General features: G+C 48.6%; 1 pseudogene; it reads left to right on the top strand.

The window, feature by feature from the left end:
- Positions 1-867: 867 nt before the first annotated feature.
- Positions 868-17,148, top strand: LOC133747688 (zinc finger protein ZPR1-like; annotated as a pseudogene).
- Positions 17,149-24,441: the final 7,293 nt, after the last annotated feature.

Below are 24,441 nucleotides of genomic sequence, written 5' to 3'. Positions count from 1 at the left end.
CTCTGCCTCTGCCTTTCAAACAAATAAATAAATCTTTAAAAAAAAGAAAAGAAAAAAAGGACACGTGATGGGCAAATCAGACCAGCTTCTGACTTCTCTGAAGCTACACCCAGAACCCAGAACCAGACAGAAAGGTGTCAACATCTTTGTGATAAGAAGCAAAGAAGGGGCCAGTGCTGTGGCACAGTGGGTTAACACCCTGGCCTGAAGCGCCGGCATCCCATATGGGTGCCGGTTCTAGTCCCGGCTGCTCCTCTTCCAATCCAGCTCTCTGCTATGGCCTGGGAAAGCAGTGGAGGATGGCCCAAGTCCTTGGGCCCCTGCACTCATGTGGGAGACCCGGAAGAAGCTCCTGGCTCCTGGCTTTGGATCCAGCTGCTGCGGCCATCTGGGGAGTGGCCATCTGGAGAGTGAACCATTGGACGGAAGACCTCTCTCTCTCTCTCTCTCTCTCTCTCTCTCTCTCTGCCTCTCCTCTCTCTGTGTAACTCTGACTTTCAAATAAATAAATAAATAAATCTTTTAAAAAAGACTAATAAAAAAAGAAGCAGAGAAAAGGTGGGCAAAGAATCCGACACCCAACCCCATCAGTTGTGTGCAGAGGCAAGAAGCATCCATTCGGACATATTTAGTACTTTGGGAAACGTAGACTTACTCACAATTAAATCCAGCCAATTAGCAGGTGAATAGCAAGAACAATATAGATTCAGGGATTGAGACATTGGGGTAAAAGAGCAATCGAGCAACTGAGAATTCATTTAAATCTACACAGATAGTAAGCAACTAGTGGAATTGATTATAGGACGAAGTGTGAAATTAATTAGCCAGACAAGGTAAAATAATGCTGTAACCAACAACTCACAAGAGATGGCGCTGGAGAGTGAGGAAGATGTAAATGCATCCTTCATCTCACAAAGGGAGTCAACAGACCAAACTTGAAACTTCTAGCTATCTTTTTTATTTGAGAGCGATAGAGAGAGAGAGAACACACTCCCATCCACTGATCCACTCTTCAAATGCCTGCAGCACCAGGGCTGGATCAGGCCAAAGTTGGAAGCCGGGAACTCAATCCAGGTCTCCCATGTGTATGGTAGGCACCCGAGTACTTCAGCACCATCTGCTACCTCCCAAGTGCAGAATAGCAGGAAGCTGGAATCAGAAGCAGAACAAGGACTTGCACCCAAACACCAGCCTTGAAACTTGAGACTTTGAAGCAAACTAGAAATAAATACTTTTAAAAATGATGACTAGAGGAGCCTGCAGGCAGCGCCGGCATCCCATGTGGGTGCCTATTCAAGTTCCAGCTGCTCCACTTCAAATCCAGCTCTCTGCTATGGCCTGGGAAAGCAGTGGAGGATGGCCCAAGTCCTTGGGCCCCTGCACCTGCATGGGAGACCTGGAAGAAGCTCCTGGCTCCTGGCTTCGGATCAGCAGAGCTCCAGCCATTTCGGCCATCTGGGGAGGGAACCAGTGGATGGAGGACCTCTCTCTCTCTCTTTCTCTCTACCTCTCCTTCTCACTCTGTGTAACTCTGACTTCCAAATAAATAAATAAATCCCTTTTTAAAAAAATGATGGCCAGCGCCGTGGCTCAATAGGCTAATCCTCTGCCTGTAGCACTGGCACCCTAGGTTCTAGTCCCAGTCGGGGCGCCGGGTTCTGTCCCGGTTGCCCCTCTTCCAGGCCAGCTCTTTGCTGTGGCCCGGGAGTGCAGAGGAGGATAGACCAAGTGCTTGGGCCCTGCACCCCATGGGAGACCAGGAGAAGCACCTGGCTCCTGGCTTCGGATCAGCATGGTACGCCGGCCGCAGCGACCATTGGAGGGTGAACCAACGGTAAAGGAAGACCTTTCTCTCTGTCTCTCTCTCTCTCACTATCCACTCTGCCTGTCAAAAAAAAATGATGACTAGAAACATGTTTATCACAATATTTCTTTTTTGGAGTATTTTAGGAAATAACTTTCACGCACAAAAAAATCTAACTGTAGTTCACAATTCCCTGTTTCACTTCAGTTACATTTTCTCCTATTAAACCCTAGTAAAATGAATATAATACTTGATATTTTGAGGTGTGATCTGGAGATGGTCTCATTTTTTATTAAGCTAATTATCTGTCAAGGCGTCTGTTGCCTTCCGTCTGTTCATATGCATAGAGAAGTGTCTGGAGTTACATTTGCTGAGACCACAGCAGTTAGGTGATGTTTTTGTTAACTGTGTTCCTTGTACATCTCTGCCTTGTTTGCAAGCTTCCTACCACGTGTTTCATTATTGCAAAAGCCATAAAGAGAAGCTGAGCTCAAGCTGCTCACGGTGGCTGCAGGCACCCCCTCGCCCTCCAGGGCCCAGCTGCCCACCACAGGGCACTTGCTGGGTCCCTCAGGGCTGAGGACCAGGAGCAGCGGCCCACAGAGACGGAGTCGCTGTGCACGAACTGTTATCGCAACGGCCTGATGCGCTCCTGCTGACCAAGATCTGTTCTTCAGAGGATGCCCATGAGTTCCTCCTCCTGCCAGCCCTGTGGATGCAGCAACAGGGAGATGCAGTCGGCAGACAGGATGAGGACCAAGAGCGTGTTCTATGCCTTGAGCATCAGGTCTCTGGAGGACATGAGCAGAGACATGGTGATTGACTCTGGCACCACAAGGATCCCTAAGCTGGATTTTTAGACCCCTGCCTTCAGCCAAAAGGGAGCTCTAACCGCCGTGGAAGGATTGATCACCCATGCTGTCTCATGCCTTGAGTGGGACCAGCAAATGACGCAGCCACGGTTGTAAGAATTGATGAGCTCATTATCAAAGAGAAGGAGCTAAAGCAACTGGCCTCCCTTTCACTCCGATCATTAATGCTCCCTTGGAGACCAGCTTTGTGGAAGACCCAAATGCTCCCCAGAAAGACGATGCCCTGGTGACCACACTGAGACTGGACCCTACACTGGGGCTCTGAGCAGAAGCACCAGAAGAGGAAGAGCCCAGAAGCGCCGTGCTGCAGCTCAACGCAGACTGCCCAGGAAGCAGGGCCCCAGCTCAGACCAACACAAAGCCGGCGCGGATCCCCCACTGTAAGGAGGTTATCATCACAGCCTCCACCAGGACCAGGGAGGCAAACTCTGCAGACCCAGTAGCGTCGCCCCCACATCCCAGACCCCTCCCAAAGGATCAGAGCCCTCCTCAGGTCTGACACGGCTAGTGTGGAAATCCTGGAGCTAGAGTTTCCTGTGGGAATGGCTGTCCTGGGGCCAAGCTCACCACTCTGCAGGGGCTGCTCAAAGACACCTGGGAATGGGCAAGCAAGAAGCCCTTCACCCTGGCCAGGCAGACAAGCTGCAGGAGTCTGGATGCGACTATGAATAACCTAGTTATGAATGATCTAGTTCCTTGACAACGTGCATGTGCCTGAAGATGACCCTGAGATGAAGGGGCCAGGGCGTTATAAGCATGCCTTTGACCAAAATGAGGAGCTAGGACCCAGTGACATGAAAATGGATGGCCGTGAGGCATGCCTGGCCCCACAAGCAGTGGGAGCCTCTCAGCCAGCCTCCAGCACTGCTCACAATGCGGGGCCATTCACTACTATGCAAACAAGACTGGGAGAGACCTCAGCACCTGCACTTGCCCATGGCTGGGAGGACACGTGGTCGGAGCCAGCCACCAGGCACACTTCTCAACAGACTGCAATGCAAGTGCAAGTGTCCTGCGGTGCTTCACCTTGCTTTGGAGGTTTTGCATTGGCCTGGGGAGAAACCTTGAGATGAACCACAGGGCATGTCATGACCAAATTTTCCTATCAACTATTTTCTTTTTCTTTTTTTTTTTTTAAGATTTGTTTATTTATTTGAATAGCAGAGTTACAGGGAGGGAGAGAGACATACAGACAGAGAGATCTTTCATCTGTTAGTGAAAAACCCGAGGGACCCCTACTCTGGTGTTTGGTGTGCTTTGTGACAAGTGTGGCTAAGAGCTAACTGCAGATCTCTTCCTTCTGTACACATTAGCTTTGCTTGCTAATGCCTAAGGATGAATCTTGTAAAATTTTAGAAACTGGGGTTTAAAAAACCCGCACGTGGGAACAAGGAACCAGTGCCAGATGTCCCTCCCCCAAGATTAGCTAATGCTCCGTAAGTTTCGATTTCCTGAGAGTTTCAGTTCTCCGAAAGTTTCGGTTTCTGCAGAAAAGAAACTAATTGTAACTCCCACCCGGGGCAGCCACTCCCATCTAAAGGACCCAATGAGTACTCATGGTAACCTTTAAACTAGCCAATCAAGCAAGCCAAAGCCCGCGAAATATGTTAATCTTGTGGTTTTTGCCTTTAAAAGTTGCTTGTAACTGCTGCTCGGGGCTTCTCTTCGCCTCTGGTGATAGGGAGCCCGTTTGCGCAAACGTGTAATAAAAATCCTCTCGCTCTTGCATCTACTGGTCTGGAGTTTGGGTCTTTGGGCGACCACCCAAGCGAATTGGATTCCCAAACTTGGGGTCCTTCATTAGTTCACTCACCCAAATGGCTACAACAGCCAGGGCTGGGGAAGGCCAAAGCCAGGAGCCAGGAGTTCCATCCAAGTCTCCCATATAGGTGCAGAGTCCCAAGCACTTGAGCCATCTTCCACTGCTTTCCCAGGCACATTAACAGGGAGCTGAATCAGAAGAGGAGCAGCTGGGTCTTGAACTGGCGCCCATATGGGATGCTGGTGTTACAGGAGGCAATTTAACCCACTTAACCACAATTCAGGCCCCACTGTCAACAGTTAGCCCTCCCTTCACACAATGCTCTGTCTTCCAGAGTTGGGACTCTGAGGTTGGAAAACTCTGGAGTGGGGAGTTGGTGTTGAGTATGTGTAGTACAGACTTTCAGAAGGAAAGGAGTCTTCTGAGAGGAGGGGATCCAGCACAGGAGAGGGAGTTATCATGAACATGATGGCTTTCAATAGAATAGAATGAGTCCCTGGAAGCAATTATGTCAAGATGTGATTGCCATTTCTGGTGATGGCAATAATGATGATTTTCTTTTGTTTTATTCATTGTAAATTTATGAAATTTAAACATCAAAAATATATTTAAGGTAAGTAAAGATTATCATTTTAAAAATAGAAATCAAAGCTACAACCTTAAAGATTTATGAATTAACACAAAACAGAAAGAGAGCTGGAGAGAAGAGAAAAGCCATAGCAAAGAAAACAAACAAAACAAGACAACAAAAATCAATACAAACAGATCATATCAATATTCACAGTAAATAAAAGCGGATTTAAGTTGCAAATTAGAAAACACAATATAATAGATTGGAGTTCTCGAAAGCTGGTGATATGTTGCATACTGCAAATGACACACGAATACAAACAACCCAGAAAGGCTGCAGATAGACAAATAGAGAAAAGACCCGGCCAGCACCACAGGCAAACAAGGTAGCAATTTTAGTAGCAGATAGGATCGAACTTAGGGTGGAAAGCATTTATAGAGATAAGAACTCCAGGTAATTAGAAACGGAAGCACTCGCCAAGCACACAGAACAGTCATGAATTTTATGGAACTCCCAGCAATACAGCCTCAAAAACGACATAAAGCAAAAGTGACAGAGTTACAAGAAACAGCTGATAAATCTACAACCAGAGGGGGAGATTCTAACTCAGTGTATCAGAAACTGCTCCTGCAGACAAAAATTACTGGTGACACAGAAAATTTGCACAACACTTTAGCAAGCTTGATCTAATGGATACAAAAAGAATCATGCAGGTGGAGCTGGTCTTCTGGAGTAACAGGCTAAGCTGCAGCCTACAACGTCAGCATCCCATGTGGGCACCAGTTCAAGCCTGGCTGCTCCAATTCCCTGTCCAGCCCCCTGCTAATGCTCCTGGGAAAGCAGCGGAGGATGGTCCAAATTCTTGGGCTCCTGCACCCATGTGAAAGACCCAGAAGAAGCTCCTGGCTCCTGGTTTTGGCCTGGCCCACCTCCAGCCATTGTGGCCATTTGGAGAATGAGCCAGCAGATGGAAGACCTCTCTTGCTGTCTCTCCCCTTCTCCCTCTGAAACTATGCCATTCAATTTCAAACAAATAAAATAAATCCGTTTTTAAAAGATTAAAAAGTTTTTAAAAAGAAACATGCAATCAACTAATAAGAAATATGCAACATTTTCTAGGATATAATATTTACAAATAACTAAACTTGCAGCCAGCATTGTAGCACAGCAGATAAAGCCGTCGCCTGCAACACTGGGATCCCATGTGGACACCAGTTCTGTCCTAGCTGCTCCTCTTCTGATACAGCTCCCTGCTAATGGTCTGGGACAAGCAGAGCAGATGCCCCAAATGTTGGGGCCCCTGCCACCCTTATGGGAGGCCCAGATGAAGCTTCTGGTTCCTGGCTTTGATTTGGCTCAGCCCTGGCTTTTGTGGCCATCTGGGGAGTGAGAATCAACGGATGGAAGATCTTTCTGTCTTTGCCCCTCTCTCTCTCTCTCTCTCTCTCTCTCTCTCTCTCTCTCTGATTTCCAAATAAATAAGTAGAAATCATTTTTTAAAAATAGCCAAACTTGTAGTAGAACACAAGAGTAGTCTCAACAAACTTCAAAAATCAAATACCAGCAAACATAATTCTCAGACCCCAATGAAATTAAGTTAAAAATGGATAATTAAAAGGCAAAATGTCTATCTTATTTTTTTTTAAAAAAACACTCTGAAATTACTCATGTGTTAAAATCAGAAAACAAAATTATTTAGGGCTAAATGAAAACAAGAGTTCTACACAGAATAAGTTGCAGGACAAATCCAGGCTATGTCTTGGTATAATACGTTTCATACCACTCAAGAAGATTAAACTCAAAAACAGGGCTTTTGATTAAGGATTAGAATGGGAGCAGTTTATTTAAGAGTGACAAATGCAGCTCAATAGACTAATCCTCTGCCTGCGGCACCAGCACCCCAGGTTCCAGTCCTGGTCGGGGCGCCGGATTCTGTCCCGGTTGCCCCTCTTCCAGGCCAGCCCTCTGCTATGGCCCGAGAGTGCAGTGGAGGATGGCCCAAGTCCTTGGACCCTGCACCCGCATGGGAGACCAGGAGAAGCACCTGGCTCCTGGCTTCGGATCAGTGGGGTATGCTGGCCGCAGCGGCCGTTGTGGGGTGAACCAACGGAAAAGGAAGACCTTTCTCTCTGTCTCTCTCTCTCTCTCTCACAGTCCACTCTACCTGTCAAAAAAATAAATAAATAAAATTCAAAAAAAAAAAGAGTGACAACTCCCAAAGAATGCAGTGAGGACACGGGGAAGTGCATTTAGGACAGAGACTTGTTTGCCTTGTGCTTGGGGAGCTGAGTTGTTGGGCTCCCACTTGGCTTCCCACTGCCAAGCGCGAGGAACCTGGAAACCACCACATCTCCAGCTCTGTGTACCATCAGGAGGCTCCAGCACCCAGCAGTTGTCTCCAAGGTTTCAGGTTCAAACCTTTAAAGCAAAGGGTGCAAAGTTGGGAGACGGGCATGCAGGGCCAGTAAACAGGATGCAAAGGCTCTGGTACGAGGACCCACAGAGCCCGCTACAGAATTTTACCTGGAGGGCAAACATACCACCACCAAGAAGGGTGTCCAACGCAACCAAAAGTCAGTGCTTTCTTTTAAACTTATTTATTTACTTAGTAAGAAAGTCAGAGTTACAGAGAGAGAGAGAGAGAGAGAGAGAGAGAGAGAGAGTGCTTCCATCCATTGATTTACTCCCCAGATGGTCACAAAGGCCAGGGCTGGGCCAAGCTGAAGCCAGGAGCCAGGAGCTTCGTCTGCATCTCCCACATACACGGCAGGGTCCCAAGCTCTAGGGCTATCTTCTGCTGCCTTCCCGGGAGCGTTATCAGGGAGTGGATCAGAAGTGGAGCAGTCAGGACATGGATTGGCTCCCATATGGGATGCCTGCCTCACGGACAGCGGTTTTACTGACTACACCACAACACCAGCCCCCCGTTAATTATCTTAGAAGAAGTGCAATGTGGAGGAGGGGTCGGTGTTGCGGCATGGCAGGTTAAGCTGCTGCCTGCGATGCTGGCATCCCATATGAGCACAAGTATGAATCCCAGCTACTTCACTTCTGATCCAGTTCTCTACTAATGTGCCAAGGAAAACAGCAGAAAATGGCCCAAGTGCATGGACCCCTGCCACCCACATAGGAGACCCAGATGGAGTTCCAGGCTCCTGGCTTCGGTTTGGCCCCAGCCCTGGTTGTTACGACCATTTGGGGAGTGAAGCAGCGGATGGAAGATTTCTCATTCTCTCCCTTCCCTCTCCAACGTGTGTGTAACTCTGCCTGTCAATAAATAAATAAATCTTTAAAAAATAAGTATAAAGTGGATGGTGCTCTAGCAAAACAGATGGAGAATAGCAAATGTATATTTTTGAAAAGGCAGTATTTTGGGGCTGGCACTGTGATGCGGTGGGTTGAAGCTCCGGCCTGCCGTGCCGGCATCTTATATGGAAGCTGGTTTGAGTCCCGACTACTCCACTTCTGATTCAGCTCTCTGCTATGGCCTGGGAAACCAGTAGAAGATAGCCCAAGTCCTTGGGCCCCTACACCCATGTGGGAGACCCAGAAGACGCTTCTGGCTCCTGGCTTCAGATCAGCTCAGCTCTGCATGTTGAGGTCATTTGAGGAGTGAACCAGTGGATGGAAGAACTCTTTCTCTCTTTGGCTTTACCTCTCTCTATAACTCTGCCTTTCAAATAAATAAAATAAATTTGTTTTAAAAACAAAGAAAGAGGCCAGTACCATGGTGCAGTAGATTAATAATCCACCTGTGGTGCCAGCATCCCGTGTGGGTACCAGTTCTAGTCCCGACTGCTCCTCTTAACATCCGGCTCTCTGCTGTGGCCTGGGAAAGCGGTGGAGGATGGCCCAAGTCCTTGGGCCCCTGCACCCACATGGGAGACCAGGAGGAGGCACCTGGCTCCTGGCTTTGGATTGGTACAGCTCCAGCTATTGTAGCCATTTGGGGAGTGAACCAATGGAAGAAAGACCTTTTTCTCTGTCTCTCCCTCTCACTGTCTGTAACTCTACCTCTCAAATAAAGAGAAAATAAATAAAATCTTTAAAAAAAAGAAAAAAGAAAATGTATAGAGGATAAACAGAAAACAATAAAATGTAGACCTAACTCCAAATAATTGCATTAAATGTAAATGGATTAAACATGCCAAGTAAAAGATAAAGATTATCCATGAATTTTTAACGATGAGGAGACTTTAAGCCCAATGGTTAAGACACCCACACCCACATCAGAGTATCCGGGTTTGATGCCTCACTCTGGCTGCTGACTCCTGCTTCACACCAAAGCAGACCCTGGGAGGCAGCAGTGATGGCTCAAGTCACTGGGTTCCCACCACCTACATTGGAAACTAGGATTGCATTTTGGTTCCCAGCTCCAGCCCTGGCCTAGCCCCAGCCATTGTGGACATTTAAGTTCTCTCTGTCTCTGTCTCTCTCTCTGCCTCTCAAATAAATAAAAATAATAAATATATTCTATATAAACACTTAACAAAAATAATGACAACTCTAATCAATGTATTACAGAATATAGAAAAGGAATTAATATTTCCCAAATCATTTTGTAAGGTCTCTATTACCTTAACTCAAAAAATCCTGCAAAAAGTCATAAGAATTACAAACAAAAACTATACATCAACATCCCCTATACAGAGAGGTACAGAAATCTTCAACAGAACTTTTGCAAATCAATTCCAATATTATTTAGAAAGAATAATACATCATGATCATATGAGGTTTATCGTGGGGTTGCAAGGTTAGTTCAACCTTGTAATCAAGGTAAATCACCATATTAACAGACTAAAGAAGAAAAAGCATGTGATCTTCTTAATGGATTCAGAAGAAGCATTTGACATAAGTCAAGCACCACAATTTTCTTTTAACTCTTGGCAAGCTAGGAATTTAAGGGTATTTCATTAACCTGATAAACAGCACTTAAGAAAAACTCCTACAGCTAACATCAAGTTTAATAGTGAAAGATGGGATTCTCTTCCCTAAAATCAGAAACAAGGCAAAGATCTCTGTCCTGTCTCTCTTAAATCCCAGCTATCACAATAAAACAAGAAAAGGAAATAGAAATATGGGCTGCGAAGGGAGAAATTAATGCAAAGGGAGAAACCAATAGCCTTTAATTCATAGACAACATGATGCCTTGGAAATTCCAAGGACTCTAAAATGAGCTCCTACAACTAATAAACAAGTATAACAAGGTCACAGATACAAAGTCATTATATAATAATCAACTGGATCAGGCCAGCATTGTCTCTTAGCAGGTGAAGCCACCACCTGCGACACCAGCAACCCATATGGGCACTGGTTCATGTCCTGGCTGCTCCATTTCCATCCAACTCCCTGAGCCTCTGCACCCACATGGGAAATCTGGATGAAGCTTCTGGTTCCTTGCTTCCACCTGGCACAGCCCTGGCTGCTGCAGCCATCACGGGAGTAAACCAGTGGATGGAAAATCTCTCTCTCTTTCTCTCCTCCTCTCTCTATAACTCTGACTTTAAAATAAAACAAGTTCTTTTTTAAAAAATCAACTCTATCTATATACTAGCAATGAAAAACACATTTACAATATATAGTGATCATTTGCCAAAAAAAAAAGAAGCACAGGTATAAAACTAAAAAAATATACGCAGGACCTATAGGTTGAAACCTGTAAAACACTGATAAAAGAAAAAATCTAAATAAGCGGAATGACAAATTTCAGCCCAGGGCCTGGAGATTCAACACTGTCATGAAGTCTTCCAAAAATGATCTATAGCTGAAATTCATTCCCAATCAAAATCTTAGCAGTAATTGTTGTAGATATCAGCAAAGTGTAAATGCAAAAGAAATTAATACCCCTCCAAAATTCAGAAATATGAGAACAAAGTTGGAGGAGTCCAACTGTCTCACTTTAATTCTTATCTTAAAGCACTAAGACAGTCATCAAGGCAATGTGAAATCGGCTATGAGGCAGACATCAAGACCTATGGGAAAAAAATAGAGTCCAGAAATATAGCCAGGCAAGTGTAATCAACTATAGTCAATCGATTCTTTACAAAAGCACAAAGGCAACTCAATGGAAAAAAATACACATTTTGCTTTCAACAGATGATGATTAAGCCTTTGGGTAGAAAAAAAAATCTGATCAACCCATCTACAGCAGACTTCTTATATTATCCCACAATGTATCATAAAAACAAAGGTAAAACTATAAGACTTCTAGAAAAAAGAAGAAAAAAAAACCTTTGATTCTGGGTTAGAAAAAGAATTGTAATATTCATTACCAAAATTACAATCTAGGGGCCTCCATAAAGGCACAGCAAAGTGAACCACCACCCAGGAGGCCCTCACCCCAAACCCCAGCATCAGTTTGGGTGCTGGCTACTCCATTCCAGTTCTGCTAACACATCTTCGAGGCAGCAGGTGATGGTTCAAGTATTTGGGTTCCTGCCACCCATGTGGGAGACCTGAGTGGAATTTCAAGCTCTTGGCTTCAGCCTGCCCCAACCCTAGCTGTTGCAGCCATTTGGGGAGTGAACCAGCAGATGGAAGATATCATGCTCTCTGTCTAGAGATAGAGATAGAGATGCCAGTGCTGCAGACCCAAGCTTTAACCCACTGTGGCACCATGTGGCCCCTCTCATACTTTATTTTAAAAAAAGAAACAAAAAACAAAAACAAAAAAACCTCAAAATGCATCGTGGACTTAAATGTAGACCTTTTAGAGGAAGCACAGGTGAAAATCATTGAGATACACTCTTCACACTAAAAGTACCATCCATTAAAAACAACTGATAAATTGGACTTCATCAAAATTTAAAAGTCTTGCTCTGTGAAAGATGTTGTTCTAAAAAGATAATGCAGAGTCAGCGAAAATATTTGCAGACTACATATCTGACAATGCATTAGTGCCTAATATGTGTATATATATATATATATACATATATATATACATATATATATATATATATAAACCTCTCAAATTCAATAGCAAGAAAGCCAACAGGGCAATCAGACAAAAGACATGGTAAAGAGGTATTTTACCAAGTAAGAAGCACAAATGGCAAATAAGAAAAAAAAAGGGTGTTCAACATCATTCGCTTTTTGGGAAATGCAGATTAAAATCATGAGGAACTATCACTACACACCTGTCACGGTGGTGAAAATGAAGGAGACAACATCAAATGCTCTTGAAGATGCATGGAAACTGCAAATGTCTTGCAAGTTAAATATGCAGCTTTCATAAGACTGAGCAGTTGCATTCCTGGGCATTTATTCCAGAGAAATGAAGATTTGTGTTCACACAATAATCCTGCACATGAGTGCTTAAAAATAAATAAATAAAACAGGTGCTCCCCTTCATTTGTCATTAGAGAAATGCAAATTAAAACCACAGTGAGGTATCACTACATATCTATTTAAAAGGCTAAAATATTTAAAAATCGACAATGCCGACTGTTGTCAGGAATGGAGAGTCACAGGAACTTGCAAAAACTGATGAGAATGTAAAATGATAGAGCACTGTAGAAAATGCTAAAGCAGTTTTTTGTTAAGATTTATTTATTTATTGGAAAGGCAGGATTACAGAGCAAGAGAGAGAGATAGAGACAGACAGAAACAGATCTTTTATGGTTTACTCCCCAAATGGCCACAATAGCAGGGATTGGTCCAGGCAGAAGCCAGGAGCCTAGATCTCTATCCAGGTTTTCCAGGCAGGTAGCAGGGGCCCAGGTACTTGAACCATCCTCTATGCTTTCCCAAGTGCATTTAGGAGGGAGCTGGATTGGAAGTGGAGCAGCTGGGACTCTAACTCATATTCATACGGATGGTGGTGTCACAGGTGGCTGAGAGACCTGAGCCTGGATCAAGGTGCAGCTATTTTAAAATAGGCCTCCATCTTCTAACTCGGGCCTGACCGGGCCCTGAACCCTGAGCCAGAAGCTCCTAAAAATAAATAAATGAGCTCCCCTTGCAATAAACTCCCCTAGCAACAGCCAATCAGCAGACAGCAGGGCACTACCTAGAGCTCCAGGTGTCTTTTCAGGGCAGTTAAGGTGATTGATAACATCCGAGACCCTGCGGTTTGGCACTACACCCCAGCAGCTCAGACCCTATACTTTAGCCAATCAATTTAAAAGGCATCAACCCAAAGCCATCCAACCACCTTTACTAGGTCCATTCCCACTGCTGGATGCACTAATCAGTTTTTAGAGATGTCGTTTGAATTTCCCGCGAAATGAGATGATTTGCTAAATAGTACTATAATGTATAGAATGTCTCTGAAAACCCTATACAAACCCTGTTAACTGAAGAGTCAGGGCTCTCAATTCAAACCCACTGCATCAGTGATGCTTGAGAGTCCAGACCTGGGCCTGTAATAAAACTCTCATGTGTTTTACAGTGGTATCAGCTCCTTGGTGGTTTTTGGGGACGATCGAACTAGGCATAACAGTGGCGACTTAACCCATTGTGCCACAATGCCAGCCCCGAGGGTTTTTAATAAAGTTAAACATATGACCCAGCAGTGCTGGGCTTAGGTATTTCACCAAGAAAAATGAGAATTTATGTTCACATGAAATGCTGCAGGTAAACGTTTATAGCAACTCCATTCATAATCAGCGAAATAATGGCAGTGAGGTGAACGTCTTTGATGAGGAATGGATAAACAAGTGGTGCAGGTGTAGAATGCATGCTATTCCACAAAAATAGAGAGCAAGCTACTAAATATCAACCTGGAGGGACTTTAAGTGTCTTGTGCTAAGGGAAAGCACTTTGAGGTATCCAGACAACTCTGTTTTATATGTTGGCTTGGGACAAGATAAAACTATGAATGACAGCAGCCGGAGCCTGGGGTCAGGAAAGTAGCTGACTACCAAGAGGCAACATGAGGGCGTGTGAGAGGTGATGGAACCCTACGATGCACCTTGATTGTGATAGGGCTTATATTTGCTGCAGCTCATAAAATTACACACCAAAAAGGATGAGTTTGGGACCAACATTGTGGTACAGTGATTCAAGATGCCACTTGCAAAGCTGGCATCCCATATCGGAATGCCAGAACCCTGGCTTCTGCACTTCTAATCCAGCTTCCTGCTAAGGCACTGGGACACAGCAGATGATGGCCCAAGTTCTTGGGCCCCTGGCACCCATGTGGGAGACCCAGATGGAGATCCTGGCTCCCGGCTTTGGATAGGGCCCAGTCCTGGCTGTTGTGGACATTTGGGAAGTGAGCCGGGGATGAGTGCTCTGTCCTTCTCTCTTTCACTCTCTCCCCCTCCCTTTCAAATAAACAAGTAAACATTTTTAAGTATTAAAAACATCTGAGAAGGAGAGCACTCCCCACTTCAAGGAGCACCCCTGGGAAGAGGGACCAAGGGCGTCAACTCATCTGTAATCATTTCCTTCAGAAAGCAGGAGAGGAGAGAAGAGAGGAGGGACTTAGAGAGACCAACGGTGATGGGAACATGGGCTACGCCTTTATTTCTCCCATTTTGTTTCCTTTTGTTTGAGTTATTTTCTAACCAAAATAAGATCAGGAAGCAATGAGGGAGGGAGGAGGAAAAGATTAAATAGAAATTTGCCAAAAGGTTTGGAGTCACCTCTGTCAGGGTGGGGCATTGTGGAGGATTTTCTTCTTTTATTTACATTTTTACATCTCCTATTGTCCCCAGTAAGCATGTGTGACTTTTATAAGCTGACCCAAAACAATAAATGCTCCTTTTTAAAAAGCACCTTGCTAAGCCGTTGTGATTTAAAAGCCTGGAGTACAGAAGACACACTGATATTTTGGACAACCAGGCTGATCCCAGGGCAACTTGTCCAAGACTGGTTTCTGGGGGAACTGATAAGGGAATGACTGAATTTAAATTTCAGTATCAGTCCCAGTACCTTGGGCTCCAGGAGGAGAGGGCTCCGGGAGTCTCCATCCCTCTGCCAGCCTCCCAGAGGGCAAGGGCTGTAACAAGAGATAAAAGCCATGGTTGTTCACGCTGAAAATCTTTGAAAATCGTTCTTTGAAAATCGAGGTGATTGTCCCCAGAGCCAGGTTCCCACAGCAAAGGCCCCTTTGATGCCCTGAAGACACGGAAGGGCATCCCCTCCTATCCCCAGCACGTGTGGCCACAATCCCAAGTGCACCACACAGACACCCCATCATCTCCCACGGCCCACCCCACCGTGGCCGTTCCGCGCATCCCTTAAAACCCCTCCGAGAAGTAGTATCAGTCTTGTCTCCATTGCACAGGGGAAAATTGGACCTCACAGAAGTTAATTAACTTGGGCAGGGCCACCCAGCTAATAAGTAGGGTTCAGTCAATATCCCAGGAGGGCACTTGGTATAACAGGCACCAGTAACAGGCTAAGGAGAGAAATAACAGTAGGAGTGGAGTATTCTTCCCAAAATACAGACAGACCACAGCTTCACCCAAGTCCTCCAATCCCACTCAAGCACAGGGGTCCTGAAAATGAGAAAAGCAGCCACATTCATCCAGCAGGTCCATCCCCCGACTTCCCACTACCCATTCCTCATTATCAGACACTTAATGTCAACATGCGGGAAGCCGAAGTACCTAAGAAAGGGCTAGATGAATGGCAGTGAGAAACCCCCAGTGTTCACTCCCATCGGTGTTTCCGCCTGCTCTTAACTTTATTTCCTGGACAGAATCTGTTGTAGTCCAGCTCCACACCAGTCGTTTTTTACCACGCAGCACTTTGAGCAGTGTGGGGCTCTTTTAAGACCTGGGCAGGCTGCAGCCCACGGGGTAGCTGTTCCCAAAAAAGCTGGAAGTGTTTCTGGAAGGCGCTGCAGGGTTTTGCACAGCAATCAAACCCTGAGCTCCCAGGAGGAAGGGGAGGGAGATTGGGACCTACCAGTCAGGCTCTTAACTTCTCCCCCAAGGACCTCAGATCCCCCAACCCCAAACAGCACAACTCCCACACTGAGCAGCCACATCCCCATCCCACGAGGCAAGTTCCACAGAAATCGGAACTCTTCAGTTTTATATGAAACTGCTCAAATTTGTTAACAGTGGCAGCTAATTTGAAAAGGCTCTAAACACTCTCCAGTCCAAAGTAAACAAGGCTGCAAGTTGGACTTGGCCTCTGAGTTACCATCTGGTCCACAGCTGGCCAGTAGCAAGTCTGAGTAATATCATAAAACAACCAGAACGATACAACGATAGAGCACAACTCTCATTTATGACGCCCCTACTGCCTACAGACAACCCATGCTAAAGCCATCAACCTGAGTTTATGCTGAATCGACGGGATGGCAGGTGCTTTTGTGGCCCGTGGTCCATCCCAGCGTCACCAGCCACTGTGGCAGGCAGCTCCGTGCAGGCAGACAGCAGCCCACCCCAAGAGCCTGCCCAGCCTCTCCATACTCCAGCCCCTGGGCCTTCCTTCTTCCTAGGGGAGAGAGTGGAGCTTGCCATGTGGGAGCTGAGGATCAAGAGCCCAGATGAGGGGCTCCCGGAGCAAGCCCACCTGTAGAGGGGCATTCCACACTCGGAAGGTGCCCACAGAGGCAGCCCCTGTCCCCCTCCTCAGCATCCAGCTCCCCACACTCTGCTTGCTCTCCTCCTCCCCCTCCATCTGACACACCCACTCCCACACTCCTGCCTCCTGGCATCACTTCCCAAATAAACTCCCAAGGTGGCCAGGCGGCCTCAGCTTCCAGAGGTACTCCAATTAAAGTAATTTGCATGTAAGGATGCTGAAGCTCAGAAGTTAAGTAACTCACCCAGGAGCACTCAGCTGATAAAGTACAGATGGGGACTGAATAAGGACTGTGCAGCTCTCCTGTCGAGCTCCTAACCCCTACCCTACTGCCTTCTTAGAGAAAACCAACTTGTCTCCCCAGCCCATGGCCAGCCGACCCTTATCCTCTGCCTCTGAACCCATCGAGAGTACAGTAGAAGCAATACAAGGTACGCAGAACGCTTGCCGGAAAACAAGAGCGTCCGCCCTGGAACCAGGCACAGCTGGTCCAACGTATGCCCCAGAGGGTCTCAGGAGGAGTCCAGTAGGAGCCCCCACCCCATGTGGGATCAGGACACCGCCCCAGACTCCCTGAGATCTTGTCCACCCCTCTCCATAGGGTCAGCAGAGCCGGTGGGGCTTGGAGCGCCCCCTGGAGGCCGACAAGACTTAGGCCAGAGATGAGATGGCAGAGCAACCAGGCCTGGAGAGCAGACGGAGGGGACCCCGCTTCCCCAGACCCCACGGCAGTCTGATGAACAGAAGGCACATAGAGGATGCAGGGCTTCCAAGAGCTTTGTGCCTCCTGGGACCGAGGACATCACCTTCTGTCTCAAGGAGAAAGGTGGAGGCCCAGCGCAGCCACCACCTGATCTGTCCCAGGACATGTCGGGAGGAAGGGGGCTAAGATAGAGAGGGTCTCAGGTATGAGGAAGTCAGGTGAGCAAGGCTAACCTCCCTGGGAGTCAGTGCTGGCATCAGCGCCTCTGACCTTCCCAGGAGACTGGACCCAGCCAGGACTCCAGGCCTGGCTGCAGCGTCGGCTGTTGCCTGCTGTGGGATCCTGGGACCCGGGCTCGTTTCCTGGAGGGCCTCAGTTTCCCACGTACACAACAATCATATCGACGAAGCTCCCCCTCAGTGCCAGGTTTCTCCTGCCTCAGCAGGCTCAGGGGCTAACCTGTAATCCCCCTGTTAAAGCTGAGGAACCCACAGAGGTTCAGTAACTTGCCTGAAGTCACACAGCCTCGCTCCAAAGGCCACATGGGGTTGCCTGAACCACACCACACTCCCTCTACACTTGCTTTTTTTCTGGAAGAAATAATTTTAGAGGGAGACTTCCAGAATCCATAACTGCACGGATGTGGAAGAAGATGTCTGTGTTTTGTATTTTTTTAAGAGTTATATTATTTATTTATTTGAAAGGGTTACAAAGAGAGGTAGAGACAGAGAGAGATCTTCCATCCACTGGTTCACTCCCCAGATGGCCACAACAGAAGCCAGGAGCCAGGAGCTTCACCAGGTCTCCCACACGGGTGCAGGAGTCCAAGGACTTGGACCATCCTCCACTGCTTTCCCAGGCGCATTAGCAGGGAGCTGGATCAGAAGTGGAGGAGCAACTGGGACTCGAACCAGCACCTATATTGATTCCAGCACGGCAGGCTGGGGCTTTAACCCACTGCGCCACAGCACTGGCCTTGGTGTCTGGGATTTGAAAGCCTGTGCAGACACCTAAGCAAAATGAGCAGTGTCCAGACTGCAGGGTGAGTGCACAGTGCAGCAGTGAGGAGCAGCCCAGGCCGGGGCCCTAGAAGCACAGGACAAGGTCAGCTGGTCTGGGAACTGGGGTCATCAGAGCAGTAACCCCCTGGGCATGAGCCATGGGTTTGCCTGCCACCTCTCACCAAGCCACTCCACAAAACACACCCAGAGAAGATCACCTACGGACCTGGGCTCCAGGCATGAAGATTTAGGGGCCACATGAGGGCAGAACACTTGCCAGGGAACCAAGGGGGCCACCTTGGCCCCAGCCACCCTAGGGCTGCCCCGGGCCACATGCACAGTTTTGCAGCCTCAGTAAAGCCCTGGGAGAACCATCAACAGTCTCCAAGTTGAGCAGCTAGGGGGTTGGCAGGTCACCTCCACAGGACCCTGCACCCCTGCCCTGTCACAGCAGCCAAGAAGACCTGCACGGTCACTCCCCCACGGGGCCGGCTACCAGGAAGGGTCCTTGTCCCCTACAGCTACAACACAAGGCCAGCCGCGGTCCACTGCCCTAGAGATCCCAAATGTAGCCCTGACCCCACGCAGGAAGAAGCTGGCTCAGCTCCTCTCTGCTCACCTCGCCAGCCCCTACTGGAGATAGAGGATAAGGCAGGAAGCTCTATCAGGGCCACAGGCTGGAAGCCACACCTCCCTGCCCTAGGTAATCCTATCCGCCCACCTGTCAAAGGACTCCTTCCCCAAGATGTATCTCCTGGCACCTGGGGGTAGTACCATGTAACCACGCCCCTTTCCAACCTCCTAAGTGGCCAGCAAGGGGGAGGGGCACGCTCTCTCTTCCCTGGGGGCATAGAGTAGCGGGATACTGAAACACCTCTCTCTCTCTCTTCCCTCTCCCCCTGTCCTTTTCTCTCTCTCTCATCTGTTCCCCTCCCAGTCTACTCTATTCCCGAACAATGCCCACTTTGTATGCAGTAGCCATGCCTGTACTTAGAACGTTTCTCTGGGTAAGAGGCAAGAGCCTGGAGTAGGGATTTTAGATGCCACCTAAAGCCTGCAACATGTGGACACCTCCTGACCCTCACAACCCTTCTCCCCCCAACCTTCATCTCCAGCCTCTTCCCAGAGGAGCAGGATGCAGATCCAGGGCGAAGGACCTCACAGTGGCCAACTTCTCCCTTGCCCACCTGGCAACACCTTCTCCTATGCTTCCTGCACGCTCCGGGCCCGCACCCTGCTGTCCACACTTCTGTTCTGTAGACACCTGCAGAGAACCCAGGCTGGCGCCTGCCGAGACTACCTGCCCTAGGCAGGCTGCACCAGGAGCTTCCTGGGATGGAAAAGGACCCCTGCTTCCCAAGTCCCATAGAAATGCAGCCATGGTGGTCTCTGGTCTGGAATTCTCTCCCACAGGTCTGCAGAGTGGCAGGCCCACAGCCCCAAGGAGGAGAAACACAGAAAGCACTTGCAGGGCCTATGGGATAAAATGACAGAGAACAGGGGTCGGCGTTGTGGTGCAGCAGGTTAAGCCAAGGAGTCCCTGGCTCCTGACTGCTGCCAGCACCCGCCCCCACCATCGCAGCTGTCTGGGGAGGGAACGGTGATTGGAAGACCCCTCTGTCACTGTCTCTCCCCCTCTCTCGCTAACTCTGCCTTTCAAGTAAATAAAATAAATTTTTTTAAGAGAACAATGCACACATCATTCAGACTTTGAAATGCTTTTGAGACTCCGCACTGTAGTCACATAAGACGTGGCCATGGAGAAAACTGGGTGGAGGGTACAAAGACCTCTCTCCACCGGCTCTGTAAGTGCCTATCAGTCCACTGTCACTTCATGGTAACAAGGGGTTCCCATGCCCCAGGAAGGGGACAGTGAGCGATCCCCAGCGCAGCCCGCCTGCCTCAGGGCTGACTTCCAGCATGGCTCCAGCTCAGGACGGAGGCAAGCCAAAGACAACACGTGCTCCTCCGTGCCAACAGGGGCCCTGACTTATTTCCTGGGTTGGGAAGGATCTGGGAGGTGCCGGGGAGAACTCCGGGAGGAGAGCCGGGAAACGATTCCATGTCAGAGTGTTTCATTGACCGTTGCTGCTGCGGCCCGATTTACAGCTCCAGGAAGGACCAGAACAAGCACCGTGATAAACTGAGGGCCAGGGGTGACCAGGAGAGGGCGTGGAGAGAGCTGGGCTTCAGGAGAGATTTGTGGACATGGCTCAAATGGGAAAGAACCTCTAGTTAACAATAACTCAAATAACCCCGGCAGCCCGTCCTCTTCCCACTGTGCTCGCCAGACAGCCCCACTCACCATCATGAGATCTGGGGGGTCAGAGCGTGCAGGGGGTCCCACCCGGGGGCCCCTCAGTGCAGTGGGGCCTGCCCTGGTGGGGGAAGCTCTTGCTAGCAATTACCTAGGAGTGGAGCAGCTCTGTGTATCGGTGCCACACCAGTCACACCTGTGTGCCATCAAGGGCTGCCCGCATCAGCCCTCTAACACATGGCCCATTTCTCAGGTGAGGAGACTGAGGCTGAGAGGGCTCAAGGTCACAGGGCCAGGTCCATCTGACTCCAAACTGATTCTTTGTTTTTTCTTTTTTCTTTGTTTATATCTTTTCACCTACTTGAAAGGCAGAACCACAGAAAGAGAAAGAGAGATCTTGCGTCTACTGGTTCACTCCCAGGCCGGGATGGCCCCAAACCTTGTGGGTTGCAGCTCACTGCAGAGCGTGCCCATGCACTTTCACTTTGCTAATAAATTTCATTCCTCTGCTGCCCCTTAGCTACATCTAATCCTCGGAGACGGAACCTGGAGGCGCCACCTCTCAAGACCTGCACCTGTGCTTCCTGCGTGCTGCTGGCCTGCACCTTGCTGTCCACACTTCCGTTCTGCAAACACCTGCAGAGGACCCAGTGTCTCTCCTGACCGTCATCCGCACTGAGGCTGCGTGCCCATATGTCAGCTGCCTGTGACCTGTGAACTCCTAGAGGCCAGAGGCCAAAACTTGAGGCTCACGGGACACTCCAAGAAGCCTACTATTGCACTGAGTTGAAAATGAGTACAAGCCAAAAAATAATCATTATAAAAGTGCAACATGGCTGGGAGAGTCCACCATTACCCAGAAACTTATAGTAAGAGGTGCTGAGTAAGTATGGGGTGCTGGGGGTGTAGCAAAAGGAGAAAGGAGGAAGAAAAGAGTGAAGAAAGAAGGGAAAACATAGGGAGGAAGGGAGAGAGGGAGGGAGGGATGGAGGACAGACAAGCCATTACAAAGCCTTTATTTTTTTTTTAAGACTTATCTATTTATTTATTTATTTGGAAGGCAGAGTTAGAAAGAGGCAGAGACAGTGAGAGAGGTCTTCTATCCACTGGTCCATTCTCCAAAGCCAGAGCTGAGCTGATCTGAAGCCAGGAGCCTGGAGCTTCTTCCAATCTCCCACGCGGTTGCAGGGGCCCAAGGACTTGGGCCATCTTCCGCTGCCTTCCCAGGTGCGTTAGCAAGGAGCTGGATCAGAAGTGGAGCAGCTGGGACTCAGAACCGGCACCCATATAGGATGCTGGCACTGCAGACGGCAGCTTTACCTGCTATGCCACAGTGCCGGCCCCTAGACAAGTCTTTTACTTTTGGCATATCTGCTAATCAAATTTTAGAATCACTCAATATCTACAAGACCTTTCAGATCATTCTCATCTGACATTACCTTCCCTGTGCCAGCTGCAATGATGATTTATATGATACGTCCCTTTCTGTCCTAGATTATAACTCACTTAGTAACTACTTTATGTTCCTAACAGCTTTATTGAGGTGTCATTTACCCACAATTTACCTAAAGCTACTTGGAAGAATGTGTAATGAGCAATTAGGAGCTGAGCAGTTACTGTAGAAAAGGAGCCCTGTACAGTCCTCTGTGGACCTTCCCTGAACGGTGGCTTCCGTGGACCCAATCCCCGCCCTGAGAAGGAGCCAAGGGGGTGTGTGCGCGCCTCTGGAGGCAGAAGCGACCCCACGCGTTCCGATTCCAGTCGCGCAATCCTTGCAGTCCCATTTCACTGCACAAATTATTTCTCTGAAAGTTCCTGAAAAGGATTGTGTGCTATAATTAGAATAATGCGCTACAGGATTACATTCACAAATGTAATTACATAATCGCTGCGAGCTAAATGGCCCTGGGAAGCGACGGCTTCCTGAGGAGCAGGGCGAGGGGAGGTGCCAGGTGCCTCTGGTGGGGCTGGGCATCCTGAGATCCCTTCCTGATGCCAGCTTAGCCCAGAAATCATTGATGACAAGACGGAAGACCCTTAACTCCTCCATGGGCTTGCCTTGGGAATCAGCGCACCCCAGACATCACGGGTCAGGTGGAACCATCCAAAGACGACCCAGGCTGGAGTTCTCAACTCCAGGTTCCCATGAGGAAAGATGTGGGGGAAGCTGAATCCAGAGAGGCCTAGAGGAACTTCATGAGTCTGCCTCGAATTTGAAAACCTGTCTTTAAGTTTCAATTCCCTGGTAGCAAACACCCCAGCTCCAGGGCGCTTTTGCCTAAGGATCATTAAGGTGGTATAATAGGAGTTGCTAAGACCCTTTTGCATCACAACACCCCACCCCTTGCCCACATCCCCTCATCCACTCTGTACCATCTGCTCTGTACCTCAGCTATATATACACCTCCCTTTTACAATAAAGTGAGACCCTCTTCGACTGGGCTCCACACCGCGCCTGATTGTCCCCCGGGTTTGGGGAAGGCTGAGTGGCGGGTGGCGCACTTTCCCCTCCTCGGTCAAGGCAAGCTGCGGGCAGCCTGCCTAATTCTTAGGCGGTGGCGAGGAACAGTCACCGCAGAAAGAGGCAGCAGGCTGGGATCCAGCAGCTATGTCTTGTTTGTTTCACGGAAACAAACGTGCTTGCAAGCAAAGTGGGCCTGGGTAGCACTCGGCGCTTCAGAGTTGCCCAAGCATCGCGTAGCTAAAGACCCTGGATTCTTCCTGTTTCGCAGCCAAGCTTGGGCTGGCGGTACCCACCCCAGCCTTTCCGAGGTGTCCAGACCTCGCCTCAGTCTTTCCAACAGCAGTGATCTGCTCCCTGCGTTGCACTTTCCATAACTTTGTAGACGCCTCCATGTATTTATACACACAACCAAGAAAAAATATCTTTTGTCAGTCCAAGTGTCCTAAATTTTGGGCCATAAGAAATAAGTAGCTATGTAAGTAGACCACAGTCTTTGAAAGCCATGGCGACAAATCGCATTAATTTGGACCCCATTAATCTGGAGGGACGTACTAATCCCACAGGCCTGGGAGGCAGCTTAGCTTTGAAGAAAGAGTTTGCTTTCTAAGCAAAGACCGATGCAAACAAGCCACGGTAAGTGTAACCTACTTAGAAGCAGATGTTGTTCTTAAAGAAAAAGGTGCACAATGAGCCATGCCTGCCTACGAGTTCTAATCCCCAGCTCACCCTCCACTTCCCACGTCAGCCAACCTCAGCACTCAGCACAACTCAGGTCCCTCCCCGCTGGGCAAACCACAGCATGTCCCCCAGTGCTGGTGTCCAAAGTGGAGAGGCGCCTGGAGACTCACGGGTTCTGCAGCCTCCTTGGGGAAACTGGGACCCAGCAAGGAGAAGGAACCAGCCCACAGTCACACATCCAGCACTTCAGCTGCTGATTCAAGATCAAGGCTCTCGTCCCAGCTCTGCCTCCTACTGGGAGATTTAGGATTGAGTCCCTCTCTGTCACACAGATGAAGTCTGGAGCTTCCCATTGAGGTTGGCTCTGGCCGCTGTAACCCCAGCACCTTCCACTGGATCTCTGCACACGCTCATGCCCAGAATCCTGCTCCCTGCCCCCTGTCTCTGTCCCTCACTGCACGGACCCATACGGGACAGCCAGCCCAGTCGTGGCTTGCACACACGCCCTCGTGGATGCAGTAGGCTTTGCTGAAGGGGCTTGTTTCAGATTGGAAAAAGGGCCTGTCTTTCGTACTCCCTCTGTCACTCCATCCTGCTGTAGGGAGTAGGAGGGTGAAATTAGCTCAAGACAATGCCCGGGGGTGGGGGGGTGGGAGCAGCAACCCTGTAGTCTGATGTGGCTGGGCCCCACCAGTTGCCTGCACAGGAGAGGAGTGCGTGGAGGTGATGCTCCATTGCAAAAACCCAGCTTCCCACTCAGCACCAGGCACCGCTGTGCCCACACCTGGGGATGCCCATCACAGGTATCAATTCCTGCTTGACCCCATCTTGCCTTCCTGCCCCTC

This window comes from Lepus europaeus, chromosome 19, assembly GCF_033115175.1.
Source record: "Lepus europaeus isolate LE1 chromosome 19, mLepTim1.pri, whole genome shotgun sequence".
Lineage (NCBI taxonomy): Eukaryota > Metazoa > Chordata > Mammalia > Lagomorpha > Leporidae > Lepus > Lepus europaeus.
This window is presented reverse-complemented; position numbering and strand designations above follow the sequence as displayed.